Source organism: Atta colombica, unplaced genomic scaffold, assembly GCF_001594045.1.
Source record: "Atta colombica isolate Treedump-2 unplaced genomic scaffold, Acol1.0 scaffold39, whole genome shotgun sequence".
Classification (NCBI taxonomy): domain Eukaryota; kingdom Metazoa; phylum Arthropoda; class Insecta; order Hymenoptera; family Formicidae; genus Atta; species Atta colombica.
The window spans coordinates 985,528-1,003,166 of NW_017259498.1; the positions used below are offsets into that span (position 1 = coordinate 985,528).

At 28.2% G+C, this 17,639-nt stretch overlaps 1 pseudogene; it reads left to right on the top strand.

Moving 5' to 3' along the window:
- The first annotated feature begins 12,505 nt into the window (after positions 1 to 12,505).
- The window catches only part of LOC108691088, a 56,923-nt pseudogene continuing 51,789 nt past the window's right edge, over positions 12,506 to 17,639 (top strand).

A 17,639-nucleotide genomic window follows, 5' to 3' on the forward strand; every position in this document is an offset into this window, starting at 1 on the left:
CATCGGAAAACGTTACGCAAATATATTATGTATGTATAGAAAGCGACTGCATCTTCCTTCCAGGATGATCGACCCGTAACCGCCACTTTTGTCGAAACTCCTGAATAATATACTGTATTAGAGTCCCGAAGTGCTTCTTGGAACTAGCTGATATCGACAGGCCCGCTTTTAAACAACAATATTTTTATAAAAAGTCCTTCCAAAAATCTTTTATAACGTGTTGTGACGATTTTCACAACAAGTTTATTGGATCGCGACGGATGTCCGTTGGCTTAAAAATCTCATTCATCAGCCAGATGTCATTCGATACAAATCCAGAGTTTATTAAATTTTTAAATGAATCTTTTTAAATGAATCTTCAAAATATTGATTAAAACTTAAAACTTTATTATTATTATTATTATTTGTAAGAGAAAAAAATTATTATATTTATACAATGAACAATTTGAAGATGAGATTTTTTTTTGTTTTCTGAAAATTTAATAATTTTTTAAACTTGTTCGATTTTTGATGAAAAATCCTTCAATTATATAATTGATAGTTATAATAAATGAAAAACAATTTATCCGTCAGAATTATCATCGATAGATTGACGTAATTATTTTAATGTTTATAATTCTTGTCGATTTACATTCCATTTTGAAATCTTATAATTTATCCAGCAGTATGCAAATATTATATAAGTAAATTATATTATTTAAAATACAGGAATAAACTTTTAAAAACGAAACAATACAAATGCAATTATTTTATAATGTGATTGTGAAATTAATATATATATGAGAATGATAAAAAATAATCTCATAATCTTTCTCTCTCTCTCTCTCTCTCTCTCTCTCTCTCTATCTATCTAGCTATCTATCTATCTCTATCTCTTTATTAGGAAGTAGTAAGCAACTAATATTTATATTTTTTTACATTCATAAATGAAATACACACGCATATCCAAATCTATCTAAAAAAAATCATAAAATGATGAGGAATAACAAACTTTATATATGAAAATAAATATTTAGTTAATATGTTCTAATAAATGTCGTATACCATTTATTACTTAGATCCTATACGTCTCTCGTGACAATACGTGTTCGATGTAGCACCGATATAATGCACCTTTTGAATACATATGCCAGTGCGGTGCATTAAATCAATAGTCTATTTCAAGTAAGCTCGAGGAAATACATCAAGGGAAGATGCGAAGAGATCGTTTTTCATAACATTCTGACTGCTTCTTTCAAAAAGCCTTGATTATAATAAGCGAACTCATCGTTTATACGATTATATTATATAATATATATTGTATGTATTAAGAAAGATGCGCGTTGTGAATAATAAACGCATTGTATGCTATCGTCGGCCACAGGAGATTAAGGTGCTGCCTGCTCTGATCCATTTCTCATATCCGTGTTCGCACTGTTTCCGACATTGAACAAGTTCTGTACGTGATTATGTACGCTGATATATATATTTTAATATTATACAAGTCGCAATAAACGTGATGCTATATGGTAACTGTGAACTAAATCTAATATCGTTCGCAATAATCTCATTTTATTGCCGCGTTTAATTTTTACATTTCCCAAGATCTAAAAAAATTAAAAAAAAGAGAATCATTTTTCTAAAGCTTGTTTGATAACGAGGAAAAAATATATTCTTGTACTTAAACTTATCGCAACTTTATGCAGTATAAAAATAAAATAATATTGTGTAAATAATATTGTGTAAATAATATATAAATCAATAATTCCTATTTTCCTTCTTCGTATTGAATAAGATTCGAGGTCTTGAGACAAGAGTAATGTATAATTCAACTTTTTATAAAGTGTTTAAAAGTGAGAGATCAATCATTCGGAAAGTGATTGGGGATCTAAGAAAACAAGATAAACAAAAATTCGAATATGCGTTGTTTTTCGTTGTTCGAATGCGAGTTACAATCATTTTTATGTTGATTTATGAAATTTGAAATTGCTTTACTTTCAAACTTTTTTGTCAAAATTGAAAGGAGATGACTTTTAGGAATTTTATAACAATTAAAATAAAAAATGTAGATTACTTCAGTATTACTTAGGATGTAATCTTCATATGGAGGTATAGCCTAGTTAACATTCTTTGAGATCAGTACTAGGATTCTATTATTTTTACTGACAGAGTTGAGCAATTTAGAGCTGCGAGTAGTTTTTTATATTTCCTACGTGTATATAATACGTAGTATAATACATGTAATATATATAAAACCTATAAAACGTAAAATGTATGGTATTATACATATAAAAACTATATTTGATTATGTTTAATATATGCCCAATTCTAGTGATAGTATCGTTATGTTATAGTTGCGCAGATATTACGTAGGGTAAAAAAGCTGCGCTACGATAATACAATAACATCGACATTGTCATTAAGAATTACAGAAATCTAAAACAGGAATATAATTCATAGAACACTTTAAATTTTTTGCAGTAAAATTTCACTGCTAAAAGAGTAGTTACGCCAATACGGCAGAAGTAAATTTTTTTCACTCTTAGGAAGTGAAAAATATTTCAAGCAAAAGTCAATTTTCAATCTAATCTCTCTCTCTCTCTCTTTGTTTCTCTCTGTGGAATGAATAATTTCACTTTCCGAAAGGAAAGGGTGAAAATAAATATTAAATTTAGCTCTCCTTATATCCAATCTTGATGAAATTAGGCTCATTCAACGTATTTTTGTATAAAACGAATATGGCAGAAGAAAGCGTCCCTCTGCCTCGCGAAGCAAGATATTAATCATTAAAATTGTCCATTATGTTAAGAAATTCTTTCCTTAAAGGAATGAGGTGAACTTCTGTCGAACTAGCGCAACTATCACTTTTTTTGGAGTGAAATTTCATTTTCAACAATTTTAGAGTGAAAACAAACGCATTTCCGGACTTACGTTTATACCAATTTTTTTTTCAGATCTTTAATCGCTCCAAATGATTTACTTCCATTTTTTTAACACTCTTACATTTAGAATAAATATTTGCTTGATATTACAACGCATGAGACTGATGCCAGAATTTGGTACAAAACGATGTTCAAGATCATTTTCGTCTAAATTTAAGAATTTTCCATTAAGAGTAAAATATTCTCTTGTTAATAATAAATATGATTGTTCTTATATCAATCCTATTTTAATAGATTAAAAAGTAATTGCATTAGATCTGGAAAACTTTTCTATGGGGTAGAACATGGATAAATGTGTACGATGATCTTTATAATAGACGCTATAATAGATACTACATAGAATTTGCTGATGATTGCATTTAATAAATTGCATCAAGAGATTAATTTAATTGGGACAGGAGTATATAATTTCACTGTGAACGTTTTATTACCATAACTAAAGTTAATTATAATAAACATGATTTTAATAACGTAGTATGATTTTTGCAACTAAAATAGGAATAGCAGGGGATGGCAAAAAATATATAACATTTTGGCAAATAATAAAAAATGAATTTTAATAAAAAATTTTATTTTTAATAACAAGAATGATTTATATAAAACAGCATCACTATCGATATTGCAATTATTTTTAAAGATTTAGAATGTACGTCGCGTTTTTTGCATATGCATGAAATCAAATTTATAATTTTTATTAAAGATATTGAATTTTTAAATAAGATAAAATTATTATTATATGCGTGATAATTAAACAATATAATTTGTAAAAATTAAAATAATATAAAATTTTTTTGGAAGATACACCTTTTTTCCTTAAATATGAATTTTAATATAAAATATTAACTTTTTGTTTGAATATTTGAACACGTGAATACACGCGTGCGCTATACGTTCCTTCATAAATAAATGCACTATAGATTAAGGTAGGCGGAGGGTCTAATCTAGAAACACGGCGGTCCTTTTAGTGTAGCTTCTCGATACATCGTGCCACCACGTGCCTTTGAAACACCTTTGTATAGTTGCACACCGATGCGATTTCAGTCGAAAATTAATTTTATTCACACCGTAACGTAAAGTACAATCTCATGTTCACCTTCTGTAAGTGGAAGCACATTCCTCTTCTTTTCATGCAGAGATGCCAAAAGGTCACGGACGAAAATAGAAATTCCTTGATAACTAGATAAACAAGGCACTCGTGAAATCATTTCTCTCTGTGATCTTAAGAGCTAGTTTGCAAGGAGGTAAATGTATCATGAAGAAATCTGAAACGTATATTTTTTTATTCAAAAAGTTCTGTAACGCGTAGAGCTCGTAGATACTTTATCATTAATCAGGATTAAAAGTCATCGTATTGAATGATCAGTTTTAATTGCAATGCAATGTCCAAATGTATCTCCTGATGCTATGTAATTCAGCACTAATTGCCGTATCATAAATCGTGCGCATATGTAAATTACAATACATCGTTAAGCTGAACAGTTTACGAATACTATGTTTATTGCACAAGAAGCATATATGAGGAATAATCGTGTAAAACGTGTTAAATCAATTTTTTTGATTGGAATGAAATTCCAATCAAAATATTGTACATGATACAATGTGATTTCTTAAAATTAATTTTTTTTAATTGTCAATCTAGTCAATAAAATTATTGACCTGTGTATTATATCAATTATATATATTTAAGTAGATTTTTATGACTGTGTGTTTCAAATTTATTGTATTAGTTTAATTCATGATTTGTCATTCATTACATAAAATATGATCGCCATTCCGTATTACCGTAGAACTAATAGTAATGTTACATCAATATTTCTTATTCAAAAATGTAACTATTATGTATACAACTCATGTATCAAAGTAATCCTATATGGCTTTTATATTATCTAAATTTTGCGATTTTTTTCTAATTTTTTTACTGTTCAAAATTAAAAACTGATGATTACATTCTAACTACTTCAAAAGAGGAAATATTTCTGAACATAAAAATTTGGAATATAAAAAAATATATAACATTTTCAAATACTTACATATAGGTGTAGTGGATATTTTAAGAAAATGTAACACTTAAGTCATATTGAGTACTCAATATAAAATACATAATATATATCTCTTTTCTTGAAAAAAAATGTTAGAAAAATGAAAAATAAAGTTTAATGTTACTTTTAAAACTACTATTAATATATTGACATGTTTTGAAATGTAAGAATACACAAGAATTAGTTTCAAAAAAATTGACTTAACTACCTTTTATTAATTAATTTATTTACTTATTTCCATGATTTCCATGAGCGGTAAATTAGGATTTATGATCTGGAACAACAAAAGTATTAAAAAAAAAAATGTTACAATCGATATGTGTATTCTTATGTTGCATTCGGAGAGATGCTAATAAAACTTTTTGTTATTCTATCTTCATTTATTAGACATAAAAGGATAGAATAACACAAGTAGCAGTTCTCCAAATGCAACTTTAGTATGTCTATTGATCCATTGGCTTTAACTTTACGAAGAACTTCCTTTCTTTAGTTACAAACGAAACATTATTATGAAAATATAAACTAAATACAGTATTATAAGATATAAATACAAAACTATTAAACTAATAAAAAAACAAATAACTTGCATTCCTTTTTGATAGATATATAGAGTAATATATTATTTATCTATAAAATATTCACAATGCCAACATTCTGTTTTATTGATAATAATAGAATAAACAAACGAAACAATAAATTGATGCAATCCAGTCAAACGGATAACCTGCATTGACTTATTATAGGCTACTATCTGTCTGAATTTACTGTGCAATTATCTATAAACAGTGAGTAGGATTGGGTATTTATAGGGCATACAGAGTTTGGTTATATTACATTTATATTGTTGAGTAGAAAATTGTAATGTTATTGTAATGGTACTATTAATTTTGTTCTGCGAGAATATTATATGACACTATTGTGTCTGCTCTTAGAGAAAGGAGCTGTTTCGGTTAACTTGTTCCATCGAAAGGAAATGGACGAGAAGAAATTTGTATTCTCGATGTAACGCCACTTTAGTCGCATTATCGAGGGTGACGCGTGCACGCTAGTTTACGGCTTCTATCCTAAAGAGGGTAATCCACGTCGAACTTCCGTCGAGCGTAAGCGGGGCCAAGTTAATTACTGGAATTAATGTGGTCCGACGGCGTTAATCCGTGCGCGGCACGCGAACCAATCAAGAGGTCAGATAAGAATTAAATAGCATGGGGCCAACGCCTTGTTAGCTGTCCCGTGTCGGACATAAATTTTACGCTAAGCCCAGTTCACCCTTCGATCGGATTCATACTGACAGAAGAAAATCTCATGTTCACTGTCGCTCCACTACAAATTGGCAATGCATTCTTGCGCATTTTATTACTTTGCGCTGTTATATGTACAGCTAGCGTTTATTATACAAGATGAATTTAAAGGAATCCTATATAGTCATCTGTATTAGGTACCGACTAAATATAAATCACAACAATAGAACAAGAATTACGAGCCTAAAATCTTAATTTATTGTGAATTTATAAGCAACAATAATGATTCAGACTATAATAATACATTAATATTTGAACTTTAATAAATATTAGAATTTGAACTTGTAATAAATAACTTGTAATAAATAACAATAAACATACAAATAATCAAACATGCACCGTTTCGATCTCATACTAGGTCATTATCAATTTTATCAAAAAATTATAAAATTGCTATATCTTATCGAAATTTAGAATTAAACGCATAATGTTGTTATGATGTAATACGCGATGTATATCAGTCTTTCAATTCTTTATAAGAAGAATCTTAATTCTTTTTCTTACAGTAATATTCTTACAATAACGCTTAATTTCTATTAAATTTCTTTAAGAATTTGCATGCATATAAACCAAAATGTATTAGGTGTAGTAAAAAGAAATCCATTATTTTTCCATTTAATTTCATGCAAAAATAATGGATTTATTTTTACTACACCTAATATAAAAGCAAAGAATAAGGATACATCCATGCCCGCGTGATTCAAAACATATTAATTGTATAATAATAAGATTTATTACGATAAAAATCACAATTTTATAATTATTTAGCGTTAGCATTGATAATAACTTAGTGAAATCGAAATGGCATATGTTTGATTGTTTGCATATTTATTATTATTTATTACAAGTTTAAATTTTAATATTTATTACAGTTCAAATTTAAAATTTTTTGTATTATTATAGTCTGAATCATTATCGTTGCTTATAAATTCACAATAAACTAAAGTTTTAAGTTTGTAGCCCTTGTTCTATCATTGTGATTTTTATCGTAGAGAGCCTTGTTGCAATTAGTATATTTTAAACCATACAATTTTTAAATATCAATTATTTTTTTCTTCTTTTATAGATTCGAAAATTCTTTTTCAGAATTAAACTATACACATTGATACATATCTGTGAGATGGAATTTATGTTGAGAACATTAAAAAGTTTAAAAAAAGAAATTGTGATCTTTATTATTTTTTAATCCAACAGGAGTTCTAGAGCTGTCACATCAATGGCTGTTGCAACGTTTGTTTCGTATTAAAGTTGTATAATCTGTACGAAATAGTCCACAGACTATTAGTTTGCACGAACGAACAACGTAGTATTCTTAGAATTTTCAGACGTCTAATTAAGACGTTATTGTTATAAAATTTGTGCATATGTGTGCATGAGGTATTGATGTAATAATATGTAGTAATGTGTCAGTGACACATAAATCGTTTGTGTAAGTCCTACTTACACTACGACTAATCACCTTTATCCCCTTAACATTCATCTTTTCAGTTTTTAAAGATGTGTAAGAAAATGAGTGAATTAAATTATAACTAAATCATAAAACTGTGGTAATGAGCTTTGATTCGTTTTTATGATAATTTGACAAAAAAATTTTTTGTATATATAAGAACATATAGATCTATATAGATCTATATAAATGTGTAATTACATACAAAATATGTTTTTATATATATTTGTATGTTCTTCTTTCTTTGTAAAATTACTGTTTGATATAAAAATAGTAATAATAAAAAGGAAATTATAAAAAATAATTAAAAAGATAATTTTTATTAAAAGAATAATTGTTTTTTCCATAAAAAATCAAGTTTGAAGAATTAAGAAAAAAATTGCTCGTTTATAATTATATCATTATATAAAAAAATCAATACACGTAATTTTAATTTGATTATATAGTTTGATATTACAATATAATTATACTGTTAGAAAAAGTAAGTGTTGAATTTAATATAAATCACATATTTCAAACGGTCTACTTAAATTTTTGAATTAATTTAACACAAGATGAATATGTTAGAAAGTTACACAAATATTATGAAAATAAATACAAAAAAAGCTAATATTAATACAATTTATAAATAAATAATCGTAGATTGTTTTAGTAAGATTTACATTTATGATATGTTAAATTAACCACATTTTATTCATTTATCTTAGAATTTATGTTTTAAAACATTTTATTTTATGTTATTTGTTCACTTATTCATAAATTGTCGTTTTGACAATTAAAAAATACTGAGTTTCAATTTTACACAAAATCTTTACATAAGATAATCACATTATGTTAAATTAGCAAATACGTTAAAAAATTCAAGAATTCTAATAATAAGAACGTGAGTAGACCGTTTCTAACACAAATACACAATTTTTTTTACTGTGTACTTAAAATGTTTATATCATATGAAAAAATATCTTAGATGGTAACAGAAGACTATAATACAAAGACATTCCTTAGTTTTTTGTATAGTTGTGTATTTTTTCACATTTATGTATGTATTTTCTTTTATTTTAAAGAAGAATTTATTCTTCTGCATTACAGGAAAACGAATAAAATAAAAAAATGCTTTTGTTAATAATACATTTCAAGCATTCCCTTAATATGATTTAATATTAACAAAAATGGAATAAGACTCCAAGCATTCGCACTCTTTATATACTCTTTTTTTCATACTATATGAACTGTACAAGAATCTGAATTTGAGCAATGCTGCTTAAATTACTCCTTGTAATTTCAACCAAAAGTTTTGTCAATTATCAATAATTTTAATACAACATTTATTTATTACAGGAAATTAATTTTATTTATGAAAAGATAAAAATGTATATATTCTTGAGCAAGGACACTTCTCAGGATATGCACTATGAAAAAAGTATCGCTTATTGTAATAACAATGTTGATTAAAGTAAAAAATGCATTTACTTATGATTAAATATAAATCTTTATAAAAATATTTAAAGTATTTTTAAAATGCAGAATTTACATAAGTAAGTTTTCGATTGATGGACAATTCCAGTACAATCAGTACAAGCCTAAATCCTGGCTAAACAGCTTTGAATTTTCAGTAGATTTAGGATTTAATTGTACATTACGAAATATCAATATATAGGCTGTATATTAAGCTGTATATTATAATCTCATTGTTATCATCTACAGCATCACGATTTTCATGAAATCAAGTTTTCAAGTGCATACTTTTAGATCATCCCGTCACTTTTTAATATAACTGTATAAAAACTATTACAGATTAATATCTGTAATAGTTTAAGTAAATATACTTTGTTACTAAATACAAAGCAAAAACGTATATGTATATAATATAAATGGTATAACTTCACAAAGCAACGATTCAATGTAATAATTGATCAATTTATTCGTGATAAATACAATGATCAAAAAACGAAGAAAATGATCAAAATTACAAAATTTAATCTCTTTTATTGTTGCAATGATCATAACTATTTTTCACATTTGTCTAACTAAAAAGACGCGTTCTGTATAAGTTACAATGCGATCTAAGTTGCACCATAAGCACATGCGTATCCTTAAATAATGTACACTCTCCCTGGCAATCTTACTCTATCTTTCTAGAAAATATAAACATATTAATTATATTTTAATAATTTTAATATTTTGGATTAGAAAAACATTCAAATATCTTTTGCAAGTCTCTCTATATTCTGAGTTTATATACACATATCAAATAAATAGAAAAAAGAGGAATAACATAATCATCTTAAGATTTGTTGATTTTTCCAAATTTTTGTAATATAAATAGAATAATCAAGTTTTTTTCAGATTCACTAAAGTCTTAATTATCATTTTATAAAAATTAAAAAACTGTATATTAAATTATCATTTTATAAATATTAAAAAACTTAAATAAATTAAAATTGTATAAAATTTATATATTTTTCAATTTCATCATCTTGCTCTTATATGCGGATAAAGTGACTTTTATTAAGTAAAATTACAAAAAGTCAAGTTAAAAAGTTAAGTTAAAAATTTACTTTTCCAAATAAAAAGATTTATGTTATTATAATAAACAGTTTTTACATTATTTTGATATTATAATATAAGCATATAATTAAAAAAAATGTATACGATGAGATTTATTTATATAGGAAACTAATACTAAATGATTAATTTCATTACGTTTACAATGCATGGCAGATACAACTTGCATATACGAATATCTCATCATTTTATCCGCAGCCATTGTGTTTATTTATTTATTCAATAAAAACGCAAAACAATACAAAAAATGCAATATAAAAAATGAAAGTATTAATATGTTATTGTATATATTTCTAACTATGTCATTCTGTGATTTTGTAAAAAAAAATGAATGTATTTATTATAATTATGTCATTCCTTATAAATATAAAAGAATTACATCTATAAGTGCATCTAAAATATATTTATTATTATACTATTCATTTTTGTGGACATATTAAAATTATACTACAAAACTGATTTGTTATTATTTAAATTTAAAGCCTTTGTATAAATTCAATATCGTCCTCGTCCTAATTATTATTAGCTTAGAAAAATTAGCAATTCATTATCTTAACCTCGTCATCTTACCCCTCCTTTTCTCTATAACATATATGCACTGTTAAATGTAAATTATATACTATGGTTAGGTATATCAATTACCATGAATTCGATCGTTGTGATTAATCCGTTCGACCGCCTTACGCCTGATGATTGTAATTTTCTCGCTGTCGAGATCACAAGAGAGACGTTGATTACAAGAGAGCGTATATATATATATGATCGGTTGGGAATTCAATTATGATTTTCCTAAGTGATAGTTAATGTCATCTCAGTTTTAAGTTATATTTTTTTTTATTATACATATAACGGTTGCAGTAAAACTATAAATAAAAATAATTTTTTAGATTTAATCGGTTGTAATATTTCAATAATATTACACGTTTCTATTAAATATACAAAAGTTAATTAACAGCACTATTGTTTATTAATTTTTTCATTAGCATTACTGACTATTGATTTTACTATTTTTTATTATTTTTTTTGTTTTATTATTTTATTATTTTATTATTTTATTATTTTATTATTTTATTATTACTTTATTTAATTTTATTGTTGTTTACTGTTACTTGAAATAAATTCGAGCTAAAAACAAATTCAATACTTCGTCGTCAAAAACTTAGCTGTCAATTGTGAAGTTACACGTATCCGCATGTTGAAATATTTAAATGCGCATGCAAGTAAAAAGCAGAAATAATTTTATAAAAATAAAACAAAAGTATGTATGTGTAAGTAAAGAAAAGAGAGATTCCACATGTCTTTTCTTAAACATTACCAAAGAACAATATACATAACGTAAGAGTCACATAAAATTAAAAAGAAAGATACGAAATTATAATGAATGTCTTAACCTGCGATCTAACGATATTAATATGATAATTTAATGACTTTTTTTTATGATTTCTGATTATTTATTATATGTTTCATTGTTTCATAATTTTAATCAGCTGCTTTAATAATAACCTAAAAAAATATATGTTTTCGAGGGGCTATAATGGATTACTTTGTTGTGTACTTCTTTATGTTAATCCCGAATCTGTACAAGTTCATTTTCTAGGGATCCGAGATGCCGACCGTTTACCTTTAATTATAGGGCGGCTTAAGGCTCTAAATTTATCGCTAATAACGTTGCAACAGACGTTAAGCTCCATCGTCGACGGATCTTTACGGGTATGCTCCGTGCGTACGTCACGCGCCGACGTTAAACGAATATGCGGCGGCGCGCAAATATATTCGTTCGCAGGACGTGTGCGAACAACCAAATATACACATCGGTTGATTACGCTGGCGATCCTTCCTTTCGCGCGCGCTTTAATGAAGCACGCCAGAGAGAAAAAGTCAGTATAACCATAAAATATATCAACGCGCTCTCGTCGTGCTGGAATCTCTTTGTGAATCACGAAGGTACCAAGTATCCTAAATATGATCAGCATGACGTTCTTAACATTCAATGCATCTCAACCAACGAGAAAAAGAAGATTGTAATAAATATAGCTGCGTAAATATCCCTATATAACAATTAAAGACACTCGATTATTATAAACTTCAATATAATTAAAATCTTTAAAAAAATAAAATTTTTGAAGATACCAGCCATTAAAATTATAACGTCAAGAAAGATAATTGCAACGCTAAAAGAAACGTGCGCTATCAAAATAATGTTTACATGATAAATTGTGACAATTATTTATGAGTATGTGGGACTTAGAAGTACAGCTGGTATTTTTATTAGTAGTATCATTTTTATATGATATATTTCTATTATGATTTATTCTCCTTACAGATATTGGTTCCATATTTTCACATTTTTTCCAGTGTTGCAATTTAATTGCTTTAACAGTATATTTTTTCACTTATAAAATAATAGATTTTTAAAAAATGTTATTTTAGGATACGAATAATCTCGGTTTTACAATCTGCACTATTTGTAAAATTTGTACGTTTCATCTTTCTTCAAACGATTATTACTAAAACGTGATCGTCAGAACCCACGAGATTGAATCGTTATACGCTTTGCAAATCCTTATGACTAATGCTGCTTCCGCAGTAGACAGCCGATTGTTTCAACAAAAATGTATTATGCACCGGTGCAGCAACGGCGGCAGAGACCCTTCCCTTTCGTCGTAAAATATGAATTCCTCCGGTTGGAAAATTTTGCTAGAACAAGCGCTACGGCTGGAAAAGCGCGATCGTTGGGACGCGCGAGAGCACGGCCATGGCTTGTTATAAAAGTTCCTCCTTGTACCGTAATATCAAAAAGTGGATATCCGTTTTCGGGCGGAACTCCGGCCACAATTAAATTTCTTCTTCTTGCGCGCACTCTTGTGTCTCGACGACGACAGACCGACCAGATTTACTTTACCTCGCGGCGGCGAATCGACCCGCAGAAACGGATGATTTCTTCCAATGACGGCTGCGAAGAGTGCAACCACGCGTTTCTGCCGTCACAGCTTCCGCACGAATACACAAATAGTTCGAACAAATGTCCGGATTCGGCAACTAAATATCTATTTGATATTCACCATTTGATGTTATTGTATTATATGTCACGAATTATATTATGATTTTATATATAATGTGACCTTTCTCTCTTTCTTTCACGTTGAGAATGTACGTTGCTGCCTTATTTCAGTTACAATCGGTATTTACTGCTTTTCAACGAATTATTTTTAAGAAATCATATAATCTCTGAGATAACCCCTAATTATATGGCGATCGGATAAATGAAATGAGATAATATATATAACAGTTCATAATAGTTTCATAGTAGCTGAACACATACGCTTCATCTTTCCTACATTTGTTTCAACATGTATTATTCTCCAATATATGTTGTTAACCTGACTTTCTGATCTCGGGTATTATTTGAGACCATGACGACATCTGAAACCGCAGAACTTTTCACCCCTTCAGCAACCCTTGACATTAATTTTCTCGAGGTCAAGATACCTCGTTATCTACGCTGTTAGTAGATATGAAAGGTGCAATGCAGTATAACCCAATTTCTTCAGTTAAATAACATTTTGTTATTTTTTATTTTCATATATGTCAAAATGTAAATTCCATTTCCATTTAGTAATTAATAAATTAAATTTGAGTCAAATTTAATAATTTTTTTTATGGTAGTTAAATTGTTTAATTCTATTGTTTCAGTTAAATTAATGACATATTGAGTAGGAGCAGCAGCAACTTGCAGAAATGGTTAACTCAAATTAGGTGCAATTGGCATTACGAATTTTACAGTGTATTGTAATCTGTTGTATTTATTGTTTTTGTAAGAACTAAAGCGCAACATCTTACTGATTGTGAGCAGGATAAAGTACCACATTTTGCCATCATTTCTGCTCCTTGAATATGAAATAGATATTTATTTTAAGCTTCAATTTTAATCTTCACAATTAGCATACACAATTGGGTCATTCGTGTCCAGGGCATTTCTTTTTTTTAAAGTACTAAGAGCGGAATTTATAGATACAAATAATTTTCAACCTTTAATTGAGAATCTAATTAATTACAGATATCTTGAATTAATATTTCATTGATTTCTCTTTTACAATCTGTTTGAAAAATCTGTTTGAAAAATTTAATATTATTTATGATTGATAATCTTTAATCTTCAATTATTGATTTAAATAATCATAGATTTATCAAGTAAAGTTTTGATCATAATTAATAAGAACTTAACTGTTTAATATTTTGTAATTTCAGAAATATAATAATTATTTTAAAAATATCTGTCAAAATATAATTTCTTATAATAATTTGCAGTTGATATTATTTTTTCTTTTAAACGTTTAATTTTAGTTTTATAAACTCAGTATTGTTTGTGCACATAAAGTGCAAAAGTGCTGAACTATCATTTTGTCCATATGAACTAATAAAATTTTTGTATTAAAGGAACATCTTCATCAGGTAACAATTTTACGAATTGAAAAAAATGATAAGTTTTTAACTTTTTTTCGATTTTAGTATAAAATCTACTGCACCACCAAATTTTGCGTCTACTTTAATTCTGTAAAAGAATTTTTAATTCCATTCAATAAATTCAGAAATTTATATGGATCTGTAAAGTCCCGACAATTTGATCACTCCAGCATCCCCTTAAAAACACCTAGTTAAGTAAAAGTCTCTATATCCTTTTTTTTTAAATATATAATTTTATAAATACTTTCTAAAATAAAGATGTTAAAGTATATAAAAATTACTTAATAATTTTTGTAATATATTTGAAAATATGATAAAAAATAACCTGGGATACGAACGACTTATCGTGTGTACTAAAAAACCAGAAAATCATTATGTATACTAAGGGTTAATTTACTACTAATGATTCTGTTATAGATATGCTTGCTGGGCCTCGTCGTGAGCGACAACAGCACGATCGATGATCATTCGATTACAGAGGACACTTCTGAGATCAGCAATATCGGCAACAATCTCGCGGTTGACCCCGTAGATCAGGTAAAACGGTTTCTCCTTACCTTCACTCTTTAACGATCACAATCGCCTTACTCCGCGTGACGTATAAAATCCGCGGTCGGATTTTCGAAACCGGTTTAGCAGGTAATCCTTCGTTTCCTATTGGATCGGAAACTTGAAGAATCGCGGCCATGGTTCACGCAGGGGCGGTGAAAAGGCCAAAATGGCTTACCGCATGCTCGATCTCGTGATTCGAATAGCGCGTTCTTACTGGAGTGTACAAGTGTCAACCACACATAGAATAGGTGACGCAAAATTCGCGTTGAAATGAGGAATAGAAAGAGAATGATGAAAGAAAACCAGAAGAGAAAAATATCACCGAAAGTCCCGGGAAGAATAAACATCTTTACTCACGTCGGTCATGGACGGAAATGGGTTGCAGAAATCGGACAACAGTGTTGTCGCGCAAAGCGTGCTTTTACTTCCTCTAGGTAACTCGCCAAACAGTTTTATGTGATGCCTTTCTTGATTCCATGAAGAATATTTTAAGTATTTATTATCCTCCAAACGGCATCATCGAATCTTTCTGATGTTCTGGACGATATTTTTCTAGAGCTGCATTTAAATACCAATCAAAATGTGGGATTATGCTTCCTGCTGTTTCCGTTATAAGTTACTGCTTATTACGCATGACGTGACATTCAGGTCGTGAATGCTATGGCGAAAAATGCTTGCCGACGAAATTTATGACCACAACTTGCGAGACTACGGTCAAATGTCTCATTCTTCAGAATTTTTAACGCCCTATATAGCATCGAAAATTCCTTCCACCGAATTTAATCTTTTTCGCGGGAGACAAATACTCTTGCAGTAAACTTTTAAGACCACCATCCACGATTGAGCATTTAACATAAGAGATTTTACATTTGATCCCCCCCTGTACACACACACACACACACACACACACACACACACACAGCATATATAATTTTTTTAGTTTCATAAATTTTATAATAAAAAAAAAAGTGAAATTTTTAATAAATTTTTCATATCAAGATATATAAAGATATATAAAGATGTACGGCGAATAAATACGTTTTTTTGAAATTACAGAAAAGATTTATACGCCGGAGGATTAATAAAGTTAAAACATTACCTTGACAGCAAAATCATAAAATTTTTGTAACATTTTCATTCAGAAACTTCTTGCACCAGAAGTTTCACTGTTTTATTATTAAGAGGAGTAATGAAATTACCTCAGAACAGTGTTTCCCTACTGTGTATTTTAATCCCCAGTAATCTTTGTTGTCATTTCATTTATTAGGATATCCGTTACAGAAATGTTACAGAGACTGTAATGAAAATCACTCATTCAATATTAAAATAAAAAAATCGCACTCGACGAGTATTACTAATAATTCTCTTAGTACTAGAATGATTAATATGGATCTCGCTTTTTCGGCTTCGAATTTCAATTAGCTCGAATGGCAGGTGACTCCTATGATAGATCACTTGTCGTGATCTGGTGAAATAGGATTTAGTTTTGTTTAGTTAGACAGTATTTTTCCGACGTATCCATATGTTCGTAGATTAACTCGAAAAAAGTACATTATCGTTCAATTTCTGCACATGAAATTGTCATCGCGCTTTCACATTTGTGTTTTTATGTAGGTATAGACGCCTCCATCGCTATCATGATTGTGAAACCGATGGAGTATCAGAATAATATTAGCTGACCATATATTAGTCGACTGTCTCGATTCTAATAAGATTGTCGATAAATTTAAATAGTGAATGGACTAAGTCAATTATTTATAAAAAAGATAAAAGAGAAATTTACATGTCTACATACATCTGTATATTGAAAAAAAACATGATTACAAATACTATAATTAAACTCTCCGTCAGCAATATGAAATTTTCATCTTTTATCTGCAATCGAGATCTTTGAATGAACTTTAGTATAAATTTTTATATTGTTTCGGACTATATAAGAAAATTCTCACATACTTGAATTATAAAAGCTTTAATAACAAATTATTTTTTAACAACAAATTAATTTTTACTATCATAGAAATTGAATTGTATTTTAGTTAATTTTTATAGATTTAAATTTATTTATAAAAATTAAAAATCGTCTGTATCTTTAAAGTTCGTTAACTAAACTGCTAGCGGAGATAATTTATAATCATTTTCGGTGTTGTATATTTTCTTAATGAAACTACAAATAATTATTAATAATATTATAGCAATAAGAGTTATAAAACTCCTAATCATAATTATTTTACTAATTCCTTCCTCTGAGTATAGGCTGCAATTATTTATGATGTAGTTAAATTCCCTCTTGTATAATAGAGAGAGAGAGAGAGAGAGAGAGAGAGAGAGAGAGAGAGAGAGAGAGAGAGAGAGA